We start from the raw sequence: 6,000 nt of genomic DNA, 5'->3' as shown, positions 1-6,000 counted from the left end.
CAATCAGGCTGTTGCCATATGCCAGTTCAACAGGTTCAAACATCAAGGAGGTGGCAACCCCCGGGGCCACGTTCAGTCCAGTGTTTTAGTATTCCTCCTTGTTGTGCCCGGATTTCAAACCTTCTCCCTCAGTTGCACTTCTCCCCCCACCCTCTAGCCCCTTGCCTCCAAACCAGGTTTCTCTTCTCCAAACAGTAGTCCTTTTGTGGATGGCAGAGAAGCCAAACAGACCAAGTAGATCATTTCCTGTTAGAGGAGGGTGTTATGTAACCCAGGAGGGGCATGCTGGAGACGCCACAGAGACCGCTTCCTCCAGGGGAATGCACAGGGTTTCTGTCAGAATGGAGGAGCCAAATGGAGGCTGCAAATGCCAGAGCACCTTGCCTGGGGACCTGCCATCTGACACTCTTCAACTGAAGACCTAGAGATTAACAGAACAGCCCGGGCACCCAGGGAGCCCCCGATAGACCGTCACAGAGGCCCTCAAAGCTCAGGGTGGAATTGGGCAGAGAGGACGACTCTGGCTCTCCACAGTGTGTTCTTCCACCCTGAGGATCCCAGATTTTCCTTGGTATATGTGCTCAAATCCCTCCAGGGAGAAACAGGCTGTGGATGCACATCCCACCCCAACCTACTTCTGTTCATTTAATGACCTGGGAGCCACAAGGATGTCAAGGAGAATCCCAGGTAAGGCAAATCAGAAATGAATTAGGGAATCACAAATTAAAACAATAATGACATGTGATTTGACATACAGCAGTGCTGTGCACTACAAACTCAAAATACTAATATCAGCAAGGCCAAAGGGAAACTGGAGCTCTCAAACTGCCCTTGGAGAAGGAGTTTGCCCCCAAATCCAGTCACTTCACATGCATATGGATGTTTTGGGACAAATTCTGCATTTGAGTCACTTAGAGACACCTATGAGACTATTCATGTATTCATTCACTCAGTATGTATTCATTGAGCGCCAAGTAGGTGCCAGACACAATTCCAGAGGTTGAAAATTGAGCATAAGCAAAAGACAAAAATCTCTACCCTCTAGGAGTATATATTCACCATTTTTTAAATAGCCAAAAACTGAAAACAGTCTAAAAAGACATTTTTAGGAGACTCTAAAAACACTACACTGGAGATACCAGCATCCACATAAATGCGTTTTAGAAACGATGTTGGATAGGTAGGAAAGAAACATGCAGAATATTAGATATAGAATGCATTAGCCAGGTTTTTGTCACTGTGGGTAAAATACCCAACAAGAACCTCTTAGAAAAGTTTATGTGGGGCACACGTTTCAGAAATTCAGTCCATGGTCAGTTTCTGCATTAGTGTGGGCATGAGCTGAGGCAGAACATCATGGGGAAAAGGAATGGCAGAGGGAAACTGCCAACCACAGGCAGCCAAGAAGCAGAGGGAGAAACAGAGGGGCCAGGGACAAGATGGAATCCCCAAAGGCAAACAGCAGTGACCTACCTGCTTCTTCCAGCCACAACCTGCCTGCTTACAGTCACCACCCAGGGCAGTAATCCTTTCAAATTATTAATACATCAGGTGGATTAATCCACAGATTAGGTTACACATCTAATCATGACACTTCTGAACATTCCTGCTTTGTCTCACACATGAACTTCTGGGGAACAACTCACACCCAAACGATAACCCAGAATTTATTTAAAAAGAATACATACTACAAATTGATTTGGGAGACTTGCATTTGTGATAAAAATAAGTAGTTTGGACACCCACCAATCTCAGGATTTCAGCTGCTTCCTAAAAGGGGAGACAGACTGGAAAGGATTGCTTTATTTCTTAAAGAAAACATCACAACAAATAGATGTGTGAAGACGCTGGCCTTGTGTATTTTGCATGTTCAGCATTCGAATGTTTATTTTAGCAATACAGGTCCTTTTCAGTTTTAGCTCATGATGGGGAAGTTTCTGTTTTGAATTGCTCTCAGATTTTAGCAAACAGCCGGGCATGGGGAGGATTAAGCCCCACTCTTGCCAGCATCCAGAGGCTGCAGCCTGCCCTGTAGGGTCTCTGGGATCCCAATCTCCACCTACCCGGCCAGTGAATGCGACCACTAGGAGGAAGACACCAGTGGAGTCCAGTCACACGGCTGCTGTCCCAAGTGCCAGCAAGCTGCTCACGCCCCCTGGCGCCCGAACCAGCTCTGCCACTCGGAGGGAGAGAATGTGGAGCCCGGGAAACTCGCCCACGCTCAAGTACTGGAGGAAATTTGTTCAACCACTTTAAAGAGAAATCTGGCGCTGTCTAGTAAAGTTGAAGAGACACATACTCTATTTTTCAGAAATTCTGTTTTTTGAGGTTTTTACCCTAGAGAAACTCAAACACACGCCCAAGGAAATGCATACAAATGTTCTTTGCAACATTATTCGCAATGGCCAAAAAATCAAAACTGACATCATCATCCATCATGAAGAGAAGAAAATGAATAGAGGCAGACATCTGTAGTCAGTGGAAAACTATGCCACAGTGAGAATGCGACGACGCCACGTGTGTGTGTTTGGAGCCACCTCAGGAGCCGCACAGTGCAAGGGGGAGTGGTGAGTGCCCCTCTCCTAAGATACCATTCATAGGAAATTGTGGGAATGCCAGACAATACTAGGCATTGTTGGTGAGCACACACACAATGTGCATGAAGACAGATATGAGAAGGGTAACTCACAAAGGATAACTTCTGGGAAGAGGGGAAGGAGAACAGAATTGAGGAGAAAGCATACATGTTGCTTGTGAGTATCTTATTTATTCAAGGGAAACAAAGACCTCAAGCAAATCTGACAAAAAATTTAGACTAGTGCTAATGCTGGGTGGCAGATACCCAGATGTCCCTTATGTTGTCTGGTATCCGTTTTTGATTCCTTATCCTTTCTTTCAGAAAAGATAAAGGGGGATGGTAGCCTCTGAGGCACAGGAAGAGTCAATAAAGACCCAGGAAAGAAAGGTGCTTCCAATGTTAGCAGAGATGAAAGATCAGCAGGAGCTTGGTAGGAGAGGTGCGTGGCCTCAGACCAGGCCAGAGACGGGCAGGCCCCAGGCATGCAGGACACCACAAATGAGGCCTTGCTCTAAGGAAAGGCAGGGCAATGGAGTGACCTTGGGGTTTTAAGCAGAGGAACTGTCAAGTGCAAAGCACAGTTGTGCCAGGGCAGTGAGACGGTTGCTAAGAGACCAGAGAAGGTACCCAGAGATGGCAGATGAGACAGAAGACTCCATTGAGAAATGCTTACAGGGAGGGTGCAGTGACAATAGGCAGAACAGATGGCACCTCCGTCCCTCAAGGTACTGCATCAACCAGTACCTGCTCTTCCTCATAGCACTCTGTCCAGTGGCAGCTGGCTGGACAAGTGACGTGTCTCCTTCCACAGTCGCCACTGAGAGAGGGGTTTCACATACTAAGCTACAGCATTAGCTTGCTTAGTTTGCTCAAATGATCAGTATCCCAAGGAGCAACTGCCCTGGTGTACATGCCGAACCTGCTTTCTAGGACAGACACAGTGGCACGTGCCTGTAATCTCAGCTACTGGGGAGGCTAAGGCAGGAGGATGGCAAGTTCAAGGCCAGTCTCAGCAATTTAGCAAGAACCAATCTCAAAAAATAAAAAGGGCTGGGGATGTAGTTCAATGGTAGAGTGCTCCTAGGATCAATCCCCAGTACACACACACACACACACACACACACACACACACACACACACACACGTACACAGCTTATATAGAGAACACTAAAACTTGCCCTGGTTCCCAGCACACGTGAGAGAAAACCAGGGTCCTTCAGCATAATATGTATCTGGACATCCAAACCCAGGTGTGTTCTCATTGCTATCTTAAGTTGGCTAGTTTTGGGGGAACTGAAAGGGGACATTCAGGGACATGATGCTTTGCTATCTTACCCCCTCGCCCCTTTTAGGGATGATACAGAAGTGTTTACATTGATGTTTAGACAGTGAGTGGTTCACTTTTTTATTCTGTGTGTAAAATGGAAAAGGAGGGCAAGAGCAGAGACACAGGACAAAACTAAGAGACATTTACAGTGACATGTAAAGACTAGGGGCTCCACGATTGTGGCGTCAGGAAAGCCACAGTGATAAGGTAGGTTTGAAATAGATTTTGGAGAGTAATCAATAGAACTCGGTTGTGAAGCATGGTTCTGAGTTTTCTATTTGAGCAAGTGGGTGCGGGGGTCTCTTTAATGAGATGAGAAAACTCATGGGGAAGGGAGACGGGGCAGTGAGAAGTAGGGTTGGTGGGTTGGTTGGTCCCCAGCAAGGAAGAGAGGGGTGAGGAGTTGTATTTTGTACATGTTAAGTTCGAAATGTTGGTGAACTACCCAAGTAAAGGAGGTAGCTGGCAAGTGGACATCAGGTCCGGAGCCCTCTGAAGAGGCCAGTTCAGGTCAGGAGGTATAAATTTGGGTGTCACTAGCCTATGGGAGACAGTGTAAATAGATAAGGGAAGAAGGCCATGACCCAGCTCTGAGCATTCCTACACCTAGTCACTTAGTGTCAAAAAAAAAAAAAATTTTAAAAAGCCAGCAAACAGAAAAGGGGAGATACAGGAGAAATCAGGAGGGAGCATGTGGTGGACATCAAAGAGACAAGTGTCTCAACTGAGAGGGACGGATCCACTGTTGAGGATGCTTCTGTGCAGCCAAATGGCAGGGGGCGGGGGGGGGGACAGAGAATTGCCACCACCACCCCCACACACACCAATGCGAACTGAAGTTTCTGTGACCGCATCCAAAGCAGTTGAGTGAGTGGGGGCCTGCAGGAGCCGAGGCCAGGTGGTCCACAGCTGGGAATCGAGGAACGGGAATTACAAAAGAGGAGACAGCAACTGTGGACGAGCCTTTTGAGAAACTGGGCTCTGAAGGGAGGACCGAAACAGAATGGATGCAAAAAGGGATGAGGAAGGCGAAGGAGAGGTTGGCACTGGAGGATATCTGTGCAGGTCCAAATGCAAAGGCAGATCATCTAGTCAAGAGAGAAACTGACGGTGGGAAGGATGATGGGAGGAACACAGGGAGAAAGAGTTTGAAACGAGAATGGAGAATGAAATGGAAGCCGCAAAGCTCCTTTGGCTAAGCCAGGATCTCGGTTCTGCTCTGCCTGACTCCGCGCTCTTTCCCAGACACTCATTACTCCTTTCCATTGTTTGCTGGCTCGTGGGTGTTCGGCTCCCAGGGTCCAGTGCACTAAATCCTTTACCACCATCTCCTCTAAATACACAAGTCTTACAGTCTTCCCATTCCCATCTGGGTTCCGCATCTACCCAGGGAACTGGAGGGGAAAATAAGCAAACTGAAGAAAATTAATTCTGACCTATTTTATGCATTCTGTATAAATGCATGAAATAGATTATGTTTGACAGTGGTAAACAGAGAACCCAAAAAAAATCCAATTTATCACTTTAATTATGTATGCTTTTCTCCCTCAATCTCCAGGGAAGAATGAGCCTCCAGCAGTTTCCAGCCCCGTCTGTGAGCCATTCTCCGGTTTCTAAGGCTGCTGTTGGTAACCACAGGCTCCAGTCAAGGGTGTCCTCTCTGAAGCACACTGAAAAATTTTTAACATGCCACTAGGAAAATATGTAATGGGTAAGTGTAAAATGAAAAGCGAGGACATAGAGGTGGAGCATGGAGCTGTGATACAAGGAAACAGCATGAATTGAGTTGAATTCCCTCCAAAGAAATGGATGATCTCCCACTGTCACTAAGGAAAATGTAAAGGCACTGAGTTATTTGTTACTAGGCTAACCCAAGTATCAATCAACCACCTTTAGGTACATAAATCTCACATTGAAATCCATTTATTTATTAATTGATAGGATTGATTAATTGATTGATTGATTAATTGCCTAAGGGCACTCTGCCACTAAGCCACATCCCCACCCCTTTTTATTTTTTTATTTTGAAACAGGCTCTCACTAAGTTGCTTATCACTAAGTTGCTAAGGCTGGCCTCGAACTTGTGATCCTCCTG

Source organism: Ictidomys tridecemlineatus, chromosome 11, assembly GCF_052094955.1.
Source record: "Ictidomys tridecemlineatus isolate mIctTri1 chromosome 11, mIctTri1.hap1, whole genome shotgun sequence".
Lineage (NCBI taxonomy): Eukaryota > Metazoa > Chordata > Mammalia > Rodentia > Sciuridae > Ictidomys > Ictidomys tridecemlineatus.
The sequence above is the reverse complement of the archived record's forward strand: the minus strand, read 5'-3'. Positions refer to the sequence as shown.